General features: G+C 42.6%; 1 protein-coding gene across 21 annotated transcripts in view; it reads right to left on the bottom strand.

Moving 5' to 3' along the window:
• Positions 1–22707, bottom strand: part of CLASP1 (cytoplasmic linker associated protein 1) — a 265789-nt gene that overhangs the window by 181688 nt on the left and 61394 nt on the right. The gene's annotated exons all lie outside the window — the stretch shown is intronic.

Here is a 22707-nt window from a genome sequence, read left to right as displayed (position 1 = left end):
GCTTGGTGTGGTGTGATTAAAATGACACTTTATATCTGTGCTACCTCCTCAAAACCCATAAGCCCAATTTAATCATGAGAAAAACATCAAATTCCCATAGAGAGAACATCCTACAAAATACCTGACCAGTACTGTCAAGGTCACCTAAAACATGGAAGTTCAAGAAACTGTCATAACCTAGAGGCGCACAGAGACACATGATGACTAAATGTAATGTGGTATCCTGGGTGGAATGCTGGAAGAGATAAAAGACAGTAGGAAAAAAGTGAGGAACTCTGAATAAACTATGTCAAGACTTGAGTTAATAATGATGCATTGATATTGGTTTATTAATTATAACATCTACACCATACTAATGTTAGATGTCAATAGAGAGACTGGGTGTGGTGTACATGGAGACTCTCTATACCACCCTCATAATTTTTCTGTGAATCCAAAACTGTTCTAAGCACTAAAGCTTGTATTTTAAAAAGAGCAGCCCATCAATTAACTGGAACTGGCTTTTCCCTGATGAAATCCGAAGCATGAGTATGGTGGTCGCATCGCTGGTTGGAGGTGGGTGGGAGTGTTATTCATTACAAAAATACTAAGAATGCTGCCTTCAAGTTCTCACCACACCCCTGCATAACTCATTCAAGACTAAGGCGTACGAGGACAATTACACCTTCATTTTGAATGAATTCAAAATTCTGTCAGGTATCACAGCCCTTGTTGGTTAAGCTACCTGTGGAATTTGAGGGAACACAGACTTTCTTTCATCTTTTCCAGGATGGAAGTTTACTTGGTAGTTTTGACCAGTTCAGGCCTCGCTCAATTTAAAGAGTAAATTTCAAAACGTCTTGCCCAGACAGACTGGGGAGTCCAGAGACTCCCCAAGAAGCCTGGGTTGGCAGATGCGGCGAAGGCCCAGTGAAACAGGACAGGAGAGGACAGAAACAGTCCCAGGCACCTTCACAGCAGAATGAACGACACTCTGGAAAGAAGGAGAGGGGTTCATTTACAGTTGTCTAGTTCACACTGAGTCACAGCCCCAGTGGGCCAGGAAGGGAATCACCACCCACAAATGTTTATCTTCACAGCCCAGGCCCCGCTCCTATGTTTCCATTTCCGTACTGAAGAAGGGGATACATGAATAAAGTCATTGCCCAGGAGACCACAATTATTGGCTGTGAAGCCTCTATGTGCCCCAATTTCCTACCTGTAAAACGGGGACAAGAGAAACAGCTACCTCACAGATCGCTGTATGTGAAGTGTGTGATATAGGACGTGGTGCGTGGTACGGGCTAGCCTACACACCTGCTGGCTGTTATCACCAGCTCACTGTCACTGCCATCACCATGGACAACAGGTACCAACTGGTGCTCCGGCAGAGGTCTAGGATACCTGAAAAGGGACTTGGCTGGCAGACAAGGCTTCCCAGAAAGACTCACACTAAATGAGGCTACGTTTTGAAAAACCAGCCTTGCACCAAAGGAAGAGATAACCTCTAAGCGGAGGGAAGTGTGCGTGCAAAGGTGTGAGACGGCTGCCATGATGGGGAGAGCTGGAGCAGAGGGCAGTGCTGGGATGTCACAGGGGAGGCAGCTCAGACATGTCTGCAGGACAATGGGACAGCTACTGAAAAGCTGTACTGGTAAAGAGGGAGAGACAGGGAGCTGGAGATTTAGACAGGGCACAGTGACCAGCATGAGGAAGGCGGCCTGGGAGAGAAAGGGCAGAGGCAGGGAAGGGATCGGGCTCGCACCCAACACTTACGGCCTTTAATTTTCACTAAGCCATTAACTATGCATTACCTTCAAGCACCTCCTTCAATATTCTATTTCATTTTCTGAGTTTATGCTTGTTTCCACAGCAAAACTCCTTGAATAAGGAATACTGTGCCTTGTATTTCCTCAAAATTTCCCTACTATACAGCACAATAGTGGATTCATGGTAAATGGTCAATAAACCCCTACTACTATACAAAACAAAAACAAAAACAAGCTACTTTACTGATTAGTAATGAATTCATTTGTAATGGATGAGTTCTTAAGATCCAATACAATTCCTTTATCCTACAACTTTAAAAATGTGCTTTCAAAGGGAGTTAGTAAATTGCTAAGTAACTCAAACTAACCATCATGCTAAAAATAACTAAAAATGCTAAATTATAAAAGAACATCTGCTTGGAAACATCAGAGAATAAGGAAGGCAAAGAAAAGTTACCAGTTATGAAACATAAGTAAACTAAAATCCAGTGGGATAAGGTTGCAGCACATGATCCACTTTTGCCCTCGGGCCATTTAAACACTGGGAAGGGACAACCAAGACACTAAGAATTGCTTTCAATCACCACATGGGTCTAGGAGAAGAGAGGTTGGATTCCAGAGCCCTCAAAGGTTCATAGCCTGGATAGCCCCCTACGACGACTTGGGTTAGAAATCCAAATGGCTATACCTAATTGATTCTCTTGTATATTGACTTTGGGTTATCTGGTCTTGCTTAGCTCAGTTTTAAATTTTATAATATACCTGTAGATCTAGAGTGAATTGAAAGTAAAATAGTCTTCAGATAGACCACAGACCAGCTTCTAAGAATCTGGGTGGCCCAAAAAAATATCAATCCCTGACATCAGATGGAAATGATCTTAGCTTAGGTGGTGCCCTAAAGCCCTTGACAGATAAAAACCCAAATCACTTCCAGATGGAGAGAGCATCATCCTCTCTAGTCCTCAATTTACTTCTATGAACAATTTTCAAATACCATGTCCAAAACAAAGCCAGATAACCAGGCACACCCGACAACTATAACTGAAAACTAGCAAAAACACAGACACACATCAACTATGTACATGAAAATAACTAGAAACAGATTATTAAAATAATAATTCTGGGATGCCTGACTGGTTCAGTCAGTAGAGCATGCCTCTTGATCTCAGGGTCATAAGTTCAAGCCCCACTTTGGACACAGAGCTTACTTAGTAATAATAATAATAATTCTTACTATGTGTAAGAAGATAAAATATGTGATTAAAATTTGGGGGAGAGAAATTACAACTTTTAAAAACTGACATCAATTTTTGAAAGCACCAAATAATACCAGAATTCAGTATTCCATGGATAGGCTTTAAAAGCACACTGGACACTAAGTCTGCAGAAAAAAACAGAATGAAACACAAAGAGGCAAAAAGATGAAAAATTCAAAATAGTAGATAAGAGACAAAGGATACACAGAAAAGAACTAACAAGTTTAAATGGAGTTCAAAAAGGAGAGTGCAACAGCACACAGCTGACACCCATTTGGATCACTATTATAAAAGAGGAAGGAAGGAAGAAAGGAAGGGAATAACAAGTGTTGGGGAGGACGTGGTGAAATTAGAACTCCTGGCATACCACTGGTAGGAATATAAAATGGTTCAGTTACTGTGGAAAATGATATGGTGGGCCATCAAAGGATGAAACAAAATAACCATATGATCCAGCAATTCTACTTCTGGGTATACACCCAAAAGGATTTCAACAGATACTTGTACATCTATGTTCCTAGCACCATTATTCAAAATAGCCAAAAGGTGGAAAAAGCCAAATTTTGAACCAAGTGTCAAATTAACCACCATACTTAATGATGAAATACTGGGGGAAAAAAGGAAAAAAATTAAAAGTATAAAACAAAGAAGCAAAACTGTCATTATTAATGGAAAATATAACTAGAAAATCTAGAAGATATACAGGTATATTATAAAATTTAAAACTGAGCTAAGCAAGACCAAATAACACAAAGTCAATATACAAGAGAATCAATTACATTTCCGTACCAACAAACCAAAAAGAAATTTTTTGTTTCCATATTTAATTTCATAAAAATAAACACCTAGGAATAAATCTAGCCAAAATAAGTACTCAAAAAGCTATGGAACGAAATAGATAGATAGATAGATAGATAGATAGATAGATAGATAGATAGATAAGGAGATAGATAGATAGATAGATAGATAGATAGATAAGGAGATAGATAGATAGATAGATAAGGAGATAGATCGATAGATAGATAGATGATAGATAGATAGATAGATAGATAAGGAGATAGATAGATAGATAGATAGATAGATAGATAAGGAGATAGATAGATAGACATAGATAGATAGGCAGACAGGACTAAAATAAATGGAAAGATAAAACTACAGGTTGGAATCCTCAGTACTGTGAAATTTTCATTTCTCCCAAATTGATCTACAGTAAAATTTCACCCAAAATCCCAACTATGTATTTTTTAAAGAACTTCACAAGTTGGACACCTGGGTGGCTCAATCCATTAAGTGTCTGCCTTCAGTTCAGGTCATGATCCCCGAGTCCTGGGACTGAGCCCCACATCCAGCTCCCTGCTCAGCAGGGTGTCTGCTTCTCTCTCTGCCTCTGCCCCTCCACCTGCTTGTACTCTGTCCGTCTGTCTGTCTCTCTCTCAAATAAATAAAATCTTAAAAAAAAAAAAAAAAGAACTTCACAAGTTGATTCCAAAATCTATGTGTAAATGACAATGGCAAGACAAGAGGTGATAAAACTTGCTCCCACTTGGTATCAAGATTATAAAATGGCAATAATTAACGCAATGTGCTATCAGGTCAAGGAAAGACAAATATACCAACAGAAGAGAATAAAGAAACAAGACTCACGCATATATGGGCACTTAATTTATGATAAAGTGGGCACTACAGAGCAGCGAGAACAGGGCTGCTCTTTTAAATAAATGCCCCTGGGCAACTGAATATATGGAATAAAAAAAGAAACTGACTCCTATCTCACACCATACACAAAAATGAATTCCCAGTATTAGAGATAAGTGTGGAAAAGTAAAACAAAAAAGTTTTTAGAAAATGACCTAAGAAAATAGCAGGGCATATAAACACAAACCCTAAAGGAAAAGACTGATGAATTGGATCAAACTGAAATTAAGAACTTTGGCATACCAAACACTGTAAAAAAGTGAAAGGCAAGTCATATAGGAAGGAGATATTTACGAAACAAATAAGCAACAAGAGGCCTGATTCTAGAATATATACATATATAGATCTTCTACAAACCAATCAATAGGCAACCCAGAACAAAAACGGGCAAAATATCTGAATAGACACTTCATAAAAGACAGCAATGGTCAGAAGTATACAAAAAGTTGTTCAGCCCCCATTAATCATCAGAGAAATGCAAATTAAAATTATAAAGAGATGCTACTACATACTCCCCAGAATGGCTAAAATTAAAGACTGACAAGACCAAGTGTTGACAAGAACATGGAAACTTATCATACATGCTGGTAGGAATGTAAATGTAAACCAACACTTTAGAAAACATGTTGGTATCATCTACCAAATTTGCAGCAATTCCACCACTAGGAATATGCCCAATAGATACACATGCACATATGCAACAGGTGAAACGTACACAATTTCTCAGAGCAGCGCTATTTATAATAGCCTCAAACTAGAAACCTATGTGTCCATCTACTGTAGAATGTATGACCTGTGGTTCTCATACCAAAGAATACAATAAACAATAAAAATAAATGAATCACAACAATGCTCAACAATTCAGATAAATCTCATAATGAGTGAAAAGGCCAGACACGAAGTAATTGCACATTTGTATGAAATTCAAAAACAAGCAAACATAAACTGTAATTTTAAGGTACATATCTGGGTAATAAAACTAAAAAGAAAAGAAAGTGATTACCATAAAAGCCAGGAGTGGTTACTTTAGGGAACGCTAGCAATGTTCTACTTCTCTTCCAGAGGACCAATTAAACAGCTGTTACCTTTATCACAACTCAGAAAACTGTTGTCTTTGTGTTTCATGCACTTTCTCCATATAGTTCACAATTTTTTTAAAGTTTAAAAACTAGAAAAGTGGGAGTGTTTCTGGACCCCTTGGCCTGTAAGTCTGTGGCAAGTGCTAGACTTGGTCTCTGCCTCTCTTACTTTCCAAACCACCAGTGAAAGCTCCAAGAATAGAAGGCACCACAGTTCTCGTTCTAGAGTGTGACATCTGCTCATCCACCAAAGAAAGAAATACTAAAGCCTCTCCCCAAAAACATCCGTAAGGGACAAGCTAGGGAGGAAGACCACTGCATCTCTTAAGCTTCAGAACACAGGATTGGCTTGAGTAAATATAATATTTTACACTCCTATTGTACCTTATTGTTTTTAAGACACTTTTGGGGTGAACCTCAATAATCCCACACTAACCTGAGATGTAGACCACACTCTCCTGAATTTGCAAATGAGGAAAATAAAGACCAAAGAGGTCAAAAGAGTACCCTAAGCCATGAAGTTGGGATGGGATAGTGACCAAACCGAAAATAAACCTAAGCCTCCTGACCTTATCAAGGCCATTTTCAGTACAGCAAAATCGCAATCTCCCAAACCCCATTTTTAACATCTTTCTCATCTCTGTCTAGCTGGCTTACATATGACCTCGCATGAGACACAATACTTCTCTGCCATTAATACCAGATAACCTCTCAGGTCGGCCTCAGCTCTAAACTTCTCTGATGCCCTGATAATGCCCAGAACAGGACAAAGTGCAGGGCTTTGTCACACAGATCTAGGATTGAATACCAGCTCTATCTACTACCCCTACCAGCCAGCTGGGCTGTTCCATCGCCAGCCTTCACATGCTTCATCAGTAAGATCAGAACAATAATACCTTACAGAATATATATGAGGGTTAAGAGTTTTAACACAATGCCTGGAATACAGTAGTACTCAATAAGTGCCTGTTACCTTCTTTATGAGAGCACCACTTTAAAAAACTTTAAAACTTAAAAACAAAACAAAACAACAAAACAAAAAAAGCAATTCTGGCATAGTCCAAAAAAAGAAAGTAAAGTTACCCCAAATCCCATCACTCAACAATAACTCTATTACCATTTTGATGACTGTCCCCCAAGACATCTCTGCATACACAGATCTGCATGTGAATTTTATATGAATATGAGAGAGAGAGAGGGGTAGATAGGCGCAGAGAGTTTTTCATTCAATATGCCATGAAGTCTTTCCCAATACAGATAAGGATCTATACCCCCATTTTCAGTGACTGTCTGATACCCTATTGTATCTAAGTATCATAAATACTGATCCAATCTCCCCAACCAACGCTGGCATTCAGGTTTGGTTAGAATTTTTCACTATTGCGGGGCGCCTGGGTGGCTCAGTCGTTAAGCATCTGCCTTTGGCTCAGGGTGTGATCCCAGGGTTCTGGGATCGAGCACCGCATCGGGCTCCCTGCTTCGCTGGGAGCCTGCTTCTTCCTCTCCCACTCCTCTTGCTTGTGTTCCCTCTCTCGCTGGCCGTCTCTCTCTCTGTCAAATAAATAAATAAAATCTTAAAAAAAAAAAAAAGAATTTTTCACTATTGCAAATAAGGCTGTGATGGTACTGACTTCCACACTTGTACGGTTATCTCCTTTGGAAAAATTCTGAAAAGGACAACTGCTGGGTCAAAGAGAAGACACACTGTGCCCCTAGTGAGCTCTATTTTTAACATAATGCACTAGGTGCCCTGTGGGGTTACAGGCTGCTGACTTCTACAAATTTGTTGGTTATTTTAGAAGACTCCACACTGCAACCTTATTAAATAAGGAGGAAATTAATTAGCACTCTATGCTGCACTCACTTTTAATTCCAAGAATAAGAACACAACACAAATACCAAAAAAAAAAAAAGTGTGATAAAGTCAGTGACTTTGTGTATTCACGTGTCAGATGGGAGAATTATTCACCCAAAGTCGTTGTCCTTCAAAGTCGTCACCGAGGGAGTCCCTGCAACACTCATCCCAGTGATAATGCCACCACGCATTCCTCTGGAATGGCCTCCAGAGACAGTTTATGAGCCGTAAGCCTGTTAAAATATCGGTAATTAATAGTAGATTAATGGCACTAACCAAGTTATCGGCTCGTTACCTGTCGTTGCCCACGTACAAGGATTTTACCAATGGTAAAGGAACTGAGGACCATGACATCACTGTTGTACACATGTGCAGCAGTAGGCCAAGCGAAGCGAGGAGGCAAGGTCTGACCACAGAGAGAGGCAGTTAGTCACCACTGCAGATCTAGTCTCATACAACGTTCAGCAGTGACAGAAACGCTGTCTCTGCACTGTCCGCCACGGCAGCCGCTAGTCGCATGTGGCTACTGAGCAACTGAAATATGAGTGTGAATGAGAAACAGAACTCGGCGTTTTACTTAAAACATGAAGTTACTTAACTTTAAATAGCCACAGGAGGTTCACAGCTACCGTGTTGGGACGGCACAGCTCTACACCGATGGTTGCAAACCCCAGCAGGTAAAAACCCAGGCGAATGTGTGAGAAGGGCAGGGGACCACCTCTTTAAGTTCTGCTCACTTGATACCATGTAAGAAGTCAAGTCACTGGGGCCAGATCTCCAGATTTTAAACACTGGCCACTTACTGAATGAATTCTAAGTGACTGGAAAACATGTTGTGTGTCCAACCCAGCCAAAGACCCCAAAATCTGCAACTTCTCTTTTCCACATACATTTCACAAATGTGAGAGCAGACACCAAAATATTCACGGTTATCTAAGGGATTAAGCAAAGATCCCAGTTGCCCGCCTGGGCTGCGCCACCCCAGCCAGCCAGCCAGCCAGCCAGCAAGGCTCAGAGCTCTGCCCTCTGCCCCAGACTCTCCTACAAGTCTCCCATGTTCCTCCTCCAAAGCCCAGGTCCTGATCCTTCCAACAGAACTTTCGGCTGGCCCCATCCAGGAGGTCTTCCAGCCTCCTGAGTCCACCCAGGCCAAGATCTGTCGCTCTCCCCAGGTCCTTTATATGCATCTCTCCAACACCACTACTCACTACTCAAAGCAGGATGGTTCCTCATACAGCCTTTCTCATTCCCACCCACTTCCCCAGGGACAGCAAGGGGTTGGGGGTAAGAGGGCCTGGAAGGCGCAGGGCAAATCAACTGTTACCTTGCATATAGTCTCTTTATTATGTTAATTTATCCGCACAACAATACCTCGAGCCAGATGCCACATCTATAAATATCCCTACTGTACAGATAAGGAAGCAACAACTAGGCAAAGTCACTCAGCTATTAAGTGGCTCAAATAATACCCATTAATCAATCAGTCTTACAAAAGGGCAAAGCAAGAACACTAAGATGGCGATGACAAAGTCAGCGACTCCTGCGTGCTCACCCCAGAGAACCATCTGCGCACTGGCTACACTTCTGGCAAGAAGTGGACATCATTCCTAACAGCTAAAAAGTGGTAACAATCCAAATATCCATCAACTGGAGAACAGATAAACAAAATGTGGTACATCCATACAACTAAATACCAGTCAACAATAAAGAGAACAACGTACTGATACATGCTACAATACAGATGAACAATGAAAACAGGATGCTGTGTAAAAGAAATCAGACACAAAAGACGACATAGTGTATGATTCTGTTTATATGAAACGTCCAGAAAAGGCAAATCTACAGGCACAGAAAATAAATAATCGCCTACAGCTGGAGGTGGGAATGGGACTGACTACAAATGGGGATAAGGGGTCTTTTGAGAGTGATGGGGAAATGTACAACTTTGTAAATTTACTATACTAAAAATAATTGAATGATACACTAAACAGATAAATTTTATGGCACATAAATTATACCTCTATAATGCTGTTCAAGGGGCGCCTGGGTGGCTCAGTCGTTAAGCGTCTGCCTTCGGCTCAGGGCATGATCCCAGAGTCCTGGGATCGAGCCCCACATCAGGCTCCTCCACTTGGAGCCTGTTTCTTCCTCTCCCACTGCCCCTGCCTATGTTCCCTCTCTTGCTGGCTGTCTCTCTCTCTGTCAAATAAATAAATAAAATCTTAAAAAAAAAAAAAATCAGTTTGGGGTGCCTGGGTGGCACAGTGGGTTAAGTGTCCAATTCTTCTTGGTTTCAGCTCAGGTCATGATCTCAGGATCGTGGGATCAAGCCCCGCATCAGGCTCCAAGCTCAGCATGAAGTCTACTTGAGTTTCTCTCTTTCCCTCTCCCTCTGCCACCCCCCACCCCCAGCTCTCTCTCTAAAATAAATCAATCTTTTTTAAACAATGAGTTAATGGGCTTAAAAGAACTCTGATCTTTCTGGAGACTGGATCATGAAGAACTGATGACATCTGCCAAAGGCAAGTATTGGTTATTCCTCTATCCAGAAATACTGCCTGTTGTAGAAGGAAAGCAAGGCCACAGGTCGGGTCAGGAGCTTGTGCAGACCAAGAGTCCTCCCGGTTCTCCTGAGAACCCTCTGAAGAACTCACGGCGCACCCAAACCTCAACAGTTCTGCTTGTGGCCCACTGGCCACCCACAGTTTTCCTGAATATGCTACGCTCTTCCTTACACGGCCCCTGCCTGAAACATTTTGCTTTTCCCTCTTCCGTATGCTCTTCTCCTCTTTCAAAGCTCTCTTCAAGCACCATGAATTCCAGTGCCCTCCCATTTATACCCACTAATCGGAGACAGAAAGCTGTGTTTCCAGCATCCCCGCCATACACAGTTCTTCCAGCTGTCAGACTCAAGGGACCTCTGGTTTTTACACCATCTATTAGCCTAATACCTAGAGTCTAGACTCTAAGCTTCTGTAAGGCAGAAGCTCCATCTTCTCCATTTCTGTATCATCAGTGTCAACCATAATGCTAGCAAATCTGGGGACTGGGAGTGGATGGAAAGTGGCTGGATAAGACAGTAATAATAGTGTAAATTGTTATTTAGTTCATGTTTGAATGAAGCATTCCAATTAACAATCCCAAATACAATAACTGGCATAACCGGTATAACTCTCACTTCCTCCTATTTGTAGCCTTGCTTCCACCCTGTCCCCATTCCATCTATTCTCACCACACAACCAAAGGTCCTTTTAAAGATTTTATTCATTTTATTTATTTGAGAGAGACAGAGCAGAAGGAGGAGCAGAGGGGGAAGGAAAGGGAAATAATCACAAGCAGACTCCGTACTGAGCGCGAAGCTGACGTGGGGCTCGATCCTACAACCCTAAGATCATGACCCGAGCCAAAACCAAGAGTCGGACACTAAACCAACTGAGCCATCCAGGAGCACCAACCAGAAGGTCCTTTTAAAAGGTAACTCACATCATGTCACTCCTATATTCTAAAGCCTCCAATGGCTTCCCATGTTGGGTAAGAGTGGGTCTGTACAATGGCCTACAAGTCCTCACAGCCTGACCTCCCATTCCCTCTCTGAGTTCACGGGCCTCCTTTCAGGGGCCTCCTGGCTGTTCCTCAAATGGCCCCTACTTGCACCTGAGATTCTCTCCCTAGAATCCTCTTCCCCAAGATATCCACCTTGCCTGTCCCAGCATTTCATTTCCATCTTTGTTGAACCAAGTCTTCTTGGCTAGGTCCATTGTGACCAGCCTACTGCACCATGTGCACCCCTTACAGAACTTATCACTCTCCAGTATTCTAAAAAATTTACTCAGTTAACTTGCTTATGAGTTCTTTCCCCCAAGTAGAACATAAGCTCTATGAAGAAAGGCATTTTCATCTAATTATTCATTGCTGTAGTCCAGAACCTCATTTGTTAAATAAATGCATGAATTTGATATGCCTTAATGCTTACTTGGAAAAGTGTCTTTCCCCTAAATTCAAAATCATGTTGAAAATGAACAAATAATTTGACATAACTAACTCCTTTTATACTTCTTTATGCTAAAAGAGAGAGGCCAAAATATTAATTAAGCGGAAACTGGTACAACTGAAGCATCAGGAAAGTGGTGATCCAATGTAAGAAGCCCCGCACTAGGGTCAGGAGACCTGGACCCTAGCTGTGCCACCAAGTGACTGCAAGGACATCACTTCTCTCTGGACCCCTATCTACAAAACTAAGCCAGTGGTCTCCAAGGCCCTGGAAACTCCGTGGTCTGAATTCTGTTCTTTGTTCACCCTCAACTGCAGTGGTGCTCACTGGGAATGCTGTCGATCTCAGGGAACGCTGGGCCTTCCTCCAGGTTCCTCAAGAGCAGGTGGTAAAACTTACTCCTTCCTGGTTATCAGCGCAGGTGATAAATTCTGCTGGTGCCTGTCTCTGTCAAGACCTCTAAACTTTGACTGCACACCCTTATTAGAACACTTCATAGGCATATTTATTTATAATCACACAACCTGCTGTTATGCAGACATACAGTAAAATTATAAAATACATGAAAAATACAATACTTTCAAAAAACAGAACTGAAAATCAATTTAACAGGGGCTCTAACATGTTCTTACTGCCGCCCGATGGCCTACCCTGGCCCCACCGAGAAGCCCACTTATCGAAAAGGTGAGGCAGCATCCACTGTGAAGTTGTACCTCGCCCTGACTGGGAAGGAGGGAACACCACAACAGAAAGGAATCCTCCAGGGTCCCACTTCCTAGGAAGCATCTCACTGCCGATCAGGGGCAAAGAAACTTTTGAAAGAATATACTCCCAAGTCTCACAGACTCCAAATTATGACGAATTTCAGAGCTAGCCAAATTCTGGCACACTCTGCTCAGATATTTCATAAGAATGATCTTGCAAACCAAAGCATTCAACATGGCTTTGGTCCCTTAAGAACATTTTATGAAAAATCAATCCACTGAACTGCAGCAATCAGCAAAACTACTGCAGAGTACAGATAGCCATCCTTTGTCTGAACTCAAGGAGAAAGCCTTACTTAAGCTCACTGTGATGGAGACGGGCAAGGTGTGGACCACAGCTGGCGGGATGTGCAAACCGGACAGCTCGAGACAAACCAGCAGAATGCTCAATCTTCAGAAACCCAGTACTCAGGGCCTGGGGGGAGAGAAGGTCCAAGCAGCAGACAGAGAAAAGTCTTTGGAGTCAGACAAAACTGGGGTTCAGACGGTGGCGCCACTATTCTTACTAGCTATGGGACCCTAATCAAGTTAACATCTCAAAGTCTGTGTATGTATCTGCAAAATGGGATACCTGACATCCCCTTCTACAGGTGACTGGGAGGATTACTGAAGCAAACTATTTATATTATCAGGCACAGTGAGCCACACACAGTAAACATGGCCCTAACATGTTAAGCTTTGGGGCTTTGTGAGATATCAAAATAGAAATATCCTGAGGGTGCCTGCCTGGATGGTTCAGTCAGTTGAATGTCTGCCTCTTGATTTCAGCTCAGGTCATAACCTCAAGGTTGCACGTCAGGCTCCATGCTCAGCATGGAGTCTGCTTGTCCCTCTCTCTCTGCTCCTCCCCCTGGCTCATGTGTGCGCTCTCTCTCAAATAAATAAATAAAATCTTAAGAAAGGAAAGAAAGGAAAGGAAGAAAGGAAGAAAGGAAGAAAGGAAGAAAGGAAGAGAAAGAAAGAAAGAAAGAAAGAAAGAAAGAAAGAAAGAAAGAAAGAAAGAAAGAAAGAAAGAAAGAAAGAAAGAAAGAAAAGAAAAGAAACATCCTGCGAATAGATGTCTGCTAACTGAAGCCAGGGAAAGAAGGAAGTCTGAGATGCAGATACCAGTCTAAGACCTATATGTATGAATGAGATTCCCCAGCGAGGACATGCAGCAACAGATCAAAAGTATCATGTTAGTGGGGCGCCTGGGTGGCTCAGTCGTTAAGCATCTGCCTTTGGCTCAGGTCATGATCCCAGGGTCCTGGGACCAAGTCCCACATCGGGCTCCCTGATCAGAGGAAAGCCTGCTTCTCCCTCTCCCACTCCCCCTACTCGTGTTCCCTCTCTCACTGCCTCTTTCTCTGTCAAATAAATAAATAAAATCTTTAAAAAGAAAAAAAAAAAAGGATCCTGTTAGAAACCAACAGCAGTACAGCCACCTAGAAATACCAGGGCATTCCCATTGTCAAATAGGTTGGGAATACAGGAATATTCTGATTAGCATTCTGACAAGCCTTAGCAATACAATAAGAAAAGAGAAAGAATAAAGAGATAAAAGAACTAAAAAATAAAAGACAGTATCACCATTACTTGCAAATAATAATTATCTACTAAGAAAATACAAAACAATCAGCTGAAAACTAGAAGTGACAAGAGAATAAGTTGGCCAAATCTCATACATATATAGTAAAACTTATATCTTTTTATTATAGCTATCAGAAGCGGGAAGAAAGTTTGAGGGGAAAAAAATCAAATTTAGAACTCCAACAAAAAACATATAGTAATTAGGACTGAACTGTAAGACCTATGTGAAGAGACTATAAAAATTTTACTAGTGGGCATAAAGAAAGCACAGATAAAGAGAAATATCATACTCCTACAGTAAAAATAAGAATAAACACAAGTAAAAGAGAAACAACAAACTGGGCCAAAAACTATCTGTAAAATATGTAGTGAAGGATCACGTCCGTGATTTAAAAAGAAACTATTTTTTAAATGGACAATTCATTCTATAAAACATCAAATAAACATACAAAGTTGCTCAGTCTCATTTATATCCAAAGAACTGCAAAGCACAATAATGATACACCATTTATAACCGATCAGACTCAGGTAGATTTTTAAAAATTAATAATGGCTTATGTGTTTGGAGGCTTCAGGAAAATAGACACTAGCATAAGCTGCTGGCAACCCTGAGAAGTGTAACTGATCCAGGATTTGGGCACACAATTGATAGCTATCAAATTTTTAATATGTAGAAACTTTGACCCAGCAAGTTCATCTAGGAATCTATTTCAGAAACATTAACACAAGTGTGCAAAACAGTACAGTGTGCATACAACTGTGGTCACTACGGCATTATTTTGAAAAAAAAAAAAAACAACTAATAATTCTGGGGGTCCCCACTGGCTCAATCAATGGAGCATGTGACTCTTGATCTCAGGGTCATGAGTTCAAGCTCCACACTGGGCACAGAGCTTACTTAAAAGTCATTATCATCATCATCATCATCATCATCATCATCATCATCAATAGGTAACTGGGGAAATTAGTTATATGTCCATGTGTGCTACCTGAATAGTTAAAAACAATAACAAATACAATACCAATGAACAATCCAAAAATGAAATTAGAAAACAACTCCTTTTACAACAGCACCAAAAAGAAGACGATGCTTAGGAATAAGTTTAACAAGAAAAAAGTGCAAGACTTGCACACTGAAAACTACAAAATACTGTTGAAAGAAATTCAAGAAGACCTAAATAAATGGAAAGATACCATTTGTTCATGGAACAGAAGACAATACTGCTAAGGTGGCAATACTGTCTCAACTCATCTACAGATTCAATGCATTTGCTATCAAAATTCCAGCAGCCTTTCTCTGCAGCAATTGACAAGTCATGCTATGGAGTTTAAAAAAGACAAAAGCCAGCTGCAGCACAGTATGTATCACGTGACCTTATTTGCTTTTTTAAAAAAACCTACCTGCAGTATTTGTGTGCGGGTAAGTTTGCATTACAGGGAATAGGCTTCTTACTCCTGTGCCTCACACATTTCTGTGTTATAACATTTTCATAACAAGCACATATAATTTCGTAGTGTAAGAAAATCACAATAAAAAACTGTTTAATATTTTAAGTTTTAAACAAATAATTTTAAATTCCCTGACAGGCTGCCTGCCAGGAAGGAATAGAAGACAGCCTTCAGTCCAGGTTTGGTCTACACAGCGGAGAAAGAATCCAAATCCAAGAACACCCCTCCACCCCAAGGTTATTCCACCTCTGGCAGGAGAGTAAGACTCTATAATAGGTATTCTAAGAACAGCCAGCAACTGACAACCACTGGAAGCTACAAGAGGGGAGCATGTGGATTCACTACATTCTCTCTACTTTCGTGCAGGTTTGAAATCTTTCAAAATACAAAGTGAAAGAAAAACAATACAGATGCCTAGATCTTTGATCTTCAGGGTCCAGCTCTCCTTAACTAGTTAGGGATCAGGATTAAGACTCATGACCAATGTTCTGGGAAGAAGAAAGCTCTCACTGTACAACTGTATCCTAAGGTCCTCCTGTCTCTTACCCTAAATGCTATAGTGACTTCAAACAGTATCTTGCAGTGCTGTCATCTTACACGACCACTACTAAAGGAAAACTCCAATAAAATAAAACAATAAGACAAGTATTCGGAGTTGAGAGGAGGGCAGATGAGTCCAGCCCTCTGACATACTGTGCTTCCCAAATAAATGATAAGGCAGGTATTTAAAGGGTTTTTAAAAATCAGTTACAATGAGTATGTTCACTATTCTCTCTTGTGGAAAGCCACTGGTTTCTTCCCATGACCAGCATACCTACAAGGGTCATGACAGGTCTGCCGGCCCCAGGATGATAGAATCAGAGGATGCTAGAATCAGCAACTCACTGGAAAGGGCTCAAGGTTTCATTTATGTTTAGGGCGTAAGGTCAGAACGTGTTCTGTGGTTTCTCCGGGAACAAAACTTTTTCCTCTGACTGCAGCATAGTATGTTCCTATGGGTTGCAACATAAAATAGATTTCTTTACTATGGACCCTAGCAAAAGAGTCTGACAAGCCGATCACCTTTTGTCTCCTTAGAGCAGAGCCCAGAGCTGGACAAAGCACAGAAACCCGGCAGACAGTCTACCTGGCCTGAGCATTTGCTGAATACACATTTGCTGACGGCGAGTTCTTCCCAGGACCAGGGACAGGGAGATAACTCATGGCAGGCACCCAGCACACAGCCTCAGGGAAGGCACTCAATGTATTTGGTTCTCCTCCCTCATCCTGCCTTTCACGGATTTCTCTAGTCATCCAACAAAGCATAAATAACTCAAACACCACATCAGGCCAGCAGAAGACAACAGAGGGGCCCCAACAGCAAGGGAGTCTTTTTTTCCCCTCCACAAAAAAACCAACAGGGTACAATATGGAACAGCTCTTCCAAACGTTCAGATAAATACAGTTTGGAAACTTTTCCGCTTTGGAGCTATCCCAAACTCTTCAATTATTTACGAGGAGATCAAACATCAGAACAGAAACACAACAGGCAGGTTCTGTTTAAGCTGGGCCTTTGTCCTCTGGGCTTTTGTGGCTGCCCAAGTTTTTTAAGCTCTATCTTTCAACGATGCAGCTGGATACAGATCTCCCTGCCTTTGTCTGACTTTGTTCTCTTCGATCTGGAAAGGGAGTCACCAGCCCCTTCTGGTCCCCATGCCTTCATCTGTGCAATGACTGTGTGATGGTTTGCTGGAAGTGCCTACATCACACCGCAAAAAACATTGAGGCAGGTAAAAGCAACATGATTTTATCAAAGAGAGCAAGTAACCGTTTCAAGAGGAGGCAAGCAGAATCGGCAGAAAGCTCTCATGGGTTGACCCCCTCCTCTTCCGATCCAGAAGTTCATTCATGCTTCCAAACACACAATGCACAGTGGCCTTGCCAAAAATTAAAAACATTACACATGCCTACACACTTAATGAATTCACTTATGAAAAATAAGCCAACTTGTTTCAGTGAAGAAAGCTTAAAGGCAGGGCAGAAAAATCAAAATAAATTTGCTGTTCTAATCTCTTCTAACTTCCAGCCCTTTGGAAAACAAAAAGGCCTTGCAAACTGGGAATAAATTCTCAGCTCTGGGGAAGCCAGCTTTTTCTGTACTACTTCCTACTCAATCTAATTCTGATTTCAAATCTCCAAAGTACGCAAGGACCACATTTGAGGGAAATAAAAGAGAAAGAGTGAGGGATTAAAATGCGAATTCATGACAGAGCTATTTCAAATGAGGAATTTACTGGCCAGTCAAGGGCAATGTGGGAACCAAAAGAAAGAGAAAAGCGAACGTTTACCCATTCCTCCAGACATGCTCCATTAGGACCCCACTCTGCTCTCCCTGACACCCTGTCACTTCGTCTCCCTAGCCTACCACTGGATGATCTCCTAACATGACCCGAAAGTGGTGTGGCTTCTGTAATTAGGGCTTCTCCCTAACTCAATACCACTGAAGAGGAATTACCAAAGGTTTTGGACAGAAGAGGCCTCGAACATGATCCTATGTGTAATGTTTCCGTCTTAGCGACAGCCCTGTCACCTAGACTCACATCCAAGTCTGAGGGGATCCAAAAGCCAGCTCTTTCAATGGCATGGTTTTCTGCCTGGTGGCAGAGAGAAACAGGAATCAAAGTCCCAAGGCATGCCACTTGAAGGCGGGAAACCAAGCATACATTTTCCCAACCTTTCCTCTTGATAGCCCATCAAAATGATAGTATAGAAGCATAGAAGATTCTTTCTAAAATGACCCGGACAACTGCAGGGGGAAGGAAGAACTCACTGGCCATGTAAATTTTTTTTTTTTCCCAAACACAAATCTAGAAGAGGGGAGGCCACACCTCAGAATATGTTCCAGTGGAGCTGCAGCAGGGACAAAAGCTCACACAGTGGACCCTAAGTCGGCTCAGGGCTCCTGCAGGCAGCTGTGAGGCACAAAAGGACTAGGATATTGGGATCAGTAGGGGAATTCAGGTAGATAAGGGGTTGCCCAGGGAAGGATAGGGAAGCTGTGTAAACGGGTAAGATGGGAAGGGAAGGAGCATCTAGGAACAGGCCAGGCTGGGCTCCCTTTGCACATTAGGCTCAATTCTGTGATAATTCTCTGATAAGTGCTTACATGTTTGCCTGGTAAGGTAAGGTAACCAAATAATTAATCATCCTCCCTGGGGAATTTTGAGATTCAAAGGGAGCGCTACTAGTAATTATACCAGGACAACAGGCATCAATCAGGACATCCCAGGCAAAAAGGACACACAGTTTCTGTAGGCATGAGTCCTTCAGGGTCAGGAACCATGTCCCATTCTGCTCTGTAGTCACAAAACCAAACAGCCTGTACAACTGATCTGACTACTTTCTTCAATTCTAAATCTGCCAAAAAGCAACTTGTACACGTGTTCTTGCTACTAAGGCCTCCTTGTCACAAACAGCAGGTGGGCTCCTCTAAAAGGAGAGACACACTGTTTTTATTATTGAATTACAGTCCACATGCGAAGTGACATTAGTTTTAGGTGTACAACATAGTGCTTTGACAATTCTATACATTACTCAGTGCTCATCTGTCACCATACCTTATTACAATGTTATTGGCTCTATTGCCTGTGCTGTACTGTTCTTCTCTGTGGCTTGTTTTGTAACTGGAAGTTTGTACCTCTTAATCCCCTTCACCTATTTCACCCAAACTCCCACCCACCACCCCTCTGGCAACCACCAGTTTGTTCTCCATACTTCAGAGTCTGTTGTTTCGTTTATTTTGTAGATTCCACATATAAGTGAAATCACAATGGTATTTGCCTTTCTCTGCCTGACTTCTTACTTTTTTTTTTTTTTTTGAGATTTTATTTATTTGAGAGAGAGACACACAGAGAGAGCACACAAGCCAGGGGAGGGGCAAAGGGAGAGGGAGAAGCAGACTCCCCACTGAGCAGGGAGCCTGATGTAGGACTCGAACCCAGGACCCTGAGATCATGACCTGGGCTGAAGGCAGACGCTTAACCGACTGAGCCACCCAAGCAGGCACCCCTTCACTTACTTTTTAATTTAAAAAGCAACAAAACTCTCTAAATGATCTTCCACAGCCAACCAAAACTCTGTACTAACGCCACCTGCCCACTGAATTCACTATGACCTTCCACGTTCACCCTATCCTAGGCTGGGAAAGGCTGTCAGAGTCCTGGGAGCTGCCGCGACAGCTGATGCCCCATGCCCAAGGCCCAGAGCCTTTTTTCAGCAGGGCCGCTCCGCCTTTGGCCACTCTCTGGCTGAGTAACGCCAAACAAAGGTCACCAGTCGTGACCAGCAGATCTGCACGCTCTGGTTGAGGTGTTTATGGCAGTACCCAGAGTCACAACACACACAAAAAAGGAGGAAGATTCTGAACCGTGTTCTAAGTCCTTTCTTGCCCTTTTTGGATCGGGTTGCCATAAGTTGTCCGTCCACAGGGAGGGTTAAACTGCAGTCCCGGAATAGGTTTCTTTTCTGAGGAGGAAACACTGAGAAAGACAAGGGAAGATTTCCTACAGGGGGGTTTCAAGGAGGCCAGAAATGAGCTTGCGGCAAGAGTTAGCGTGGGGCTCCAGGTCTTCACCTCTCTTGGAGATTGACAGCTGTGAGTCCTATTAATGGATCTTAGCACCCATCTTAGATTTCACTGGTTTAATCCAAGCTACCAAATAATTGAGAATAGCCCATAAGCTATTCAGGTGCCTCTGAAGAAATTGTTTCAAGGTACTCCTGCCATGGGGGCACTGGGGGGCCGGGGGTGCAAGAAGAGAAACAGAGAGGGAACCAGTGGAACCTCGGGCCAGGTCTCAAAGGGCCTTGCATTCCTTGGGTTGCATTATCAGATCACATGCTAAAGGTATAATATGAATTCTCCTTTTTATAAATCCTGAAATTATTTAATGAACAACCCAATTACATTGCAGTGTAACCTGTTCCAGGCTCCACTATACTTTGTGTTTTAAAAAACTCGTATCATAGGGGCGCCTGGGTGGCACAGCGGTTAAGCATCTGCCTTCGGCTCAGGGCGTGATCCCAGCGTTATGGGATCGAGCCCCACATCAGGCTCCTCCGCTATGAGCCTGCTTCTTCCTCTCCCACTCCCCCTGCTTGTGTTCCCTCTCTCGCTGGCTGTCTCTATCCTGTCGAATGAATAAATAAAATCTTAAAAAAAAAAAAACTCATATCATAAATACAAATATTTCACGGAAATGACCTGGGCCTCTTTCTTTTCCTGAAAGGCTCTGTTTTCCAGTAAGACTATGACAGCTAAAAAAGAAGTATCGTTTAGAAGCATAATGCCTCTGATGTCTGCACACAGGACTTCCTTGGATCAGGGAGATGCAAAGTTCCCAAACAGTAGAAATTGTAGAGAAAATGAAATCAAATTATTTTATCGAGGATTTACTCAGTCTTACACTCCTCTTAGACGCCACAGTTAATGGCTCACATCATTCTCCAACTTCCCCCCAACATTCCAACAATCCACTCCCAACCTCTCCACCTCTCATCGCACCTGACTATCTTCTGGTAAACTCCTACTCGTCCCCATGTCAGCTCAGATAGCTCCACAATTTTCTAACTTTCCTAAGAACACTCTAGAAGTCTGTTCAAAAATCTTCAGTGATTCCAGGTACCTGGGTGGCTCAGGTCATGATCCTGGGGTCCTGGTGTCGAGCCCTGCATCGAGCTTCCTGCTCAGCGGGGACTCTGCTTCACCCTCTCCCCTCTTCTCTGCACATGCTCTCTCTCTCTCTCAAATAAATAAATAAAATCTTTAAAAAAATAAATCTTCAGTGCTTCCTCACAGACTGTTAAAAAACAGCTACACTGCCCTGGCGTGGCATCCACAATCTCCAAGGTCCAGCCCCAATCTATCTTTCTAGAAAGCACAGTTCAGGTGAAGGGTTTGAGTTCCAAACCCAAATGGCCCAGTTTCAGACCCAGCCCTATCATTTACCTTCACTTACTAAAGGGGAATTACAGCAGTAACTAACAAAGATGGTCATGAGGATTAAGTGCTGATTTGCTTAAAAGAGCTCAGCACATGCCTGATAACACAGAGCTGTTTAGGAACTGTGAGCTCTTCTCATTATTCCCAGCCTCCCTCATTCACTGAACAAATATTTCAGTACTCCTGGAGGCCAGGCCCTGCACTATGTGCCAGGCTTACAGAGCAAACCAAACACAGTCCTGCCCTCCTGGAGCTTCTGCGTGGATGGATAGGGCAGGGCAGTACCCATGGCTTCCCGAGACCAACCAAGTCATAGTGGGATCTTCCCAGAGCTCCAGCCACCACCGCTTTGCTCACTCTTCCCTCCTTCAATGTGCACTTCTCCCTGCCAAAACCCTGCCCGGCTTTTAAGATCCAGCTCTCAGGCCCCCACTACTTGGATGCTTTTGTCTGTCTCCTCCCACAGAAAGGAAACCTGGAGTCGAGCACAGTTTGCAACAGGTGGGTTATAACATAGAACACAAGGTCCTTGTACGCAAACCACATCTACTCTGCTATAATCCAGTTTGAAGGCAGAAATATCCTTTTTCTGTCCTCCAATGGGGACTTCTTCTCAAAAAAAGTTGGGAAATGAGCAAAAAAATCTCTAACTTAATTATCCTACGGTAATCTGTGATTAAGTCAGGGAACCCAAAGAAGAATGTGGACAGTAAAAAGATATTGGGAAAAAAAGAAATACCTTTTGAGGCCCACAACACCCAGAGTTCAAGGATCATGGCTTGGAGTTACAACGTCTCCTTCCTCGTGTGACCACTTTCCTTAGATGGAGTTGGTAAGCTGGAAAAGCTTCTGTGGACTGCTGAACTTCTAAGACTTGCCTGCTTTTATACCAGGGAAAGAAAAAAAAAACAGAGAAAGACTAAGGCCTTCCTTTTCTTAGCAGTAAATGCTCACTGAAAGCCAAGAGGGACAAAGGCCCAGTAGAGAACAGAAGGATTTACACACCTGTCCAGAGCACTTCACACTGATGCGGAACATGGTCTCAGGCTCCTGGCCAGCTGGCAACAGGAGAGGGGTGGCTCACGAAGCCCAGCCTGAATCTGTTCTAGTACAGTCTCTGCCCAGCAGGCTCAGGGAGTCCCAGCTTCCCTCCCTTGTGGGACCCTGGGGGCAACCGTGACCCATGCACCAGAGTGGGGCTGCAGTGGCCTTCAGAGCCTCTGGGCTCCCACGCTGGGGCAGTGCAATCAGATAACAAATGACCCGTAGGAAACTCCAAGTGACTTTGATTCCAGATAAGGAACATGTTGTATTCTAGACA

Source organism: Ursus arctos, unplaced genomic scaffold (assembly GCF_023065955.2).
Source record: "Ursus arctos isolate Adak ecotype North America unplaced genomic scaffold, UrsArc2.0 scaffold_1, whole genome shotgun sequence".
Taxonomy (NCBI): domain Eukaryota; kingdom Metazoa; phylum Chordata; class Mammalia; order Carnivora; family Ursidae; genus Ursus; species Ursus arctos.
Note: the sequence above shows the minus strand (reverse complement) of the source record. Positions and strands in the feature narration are given on the sequence as shown.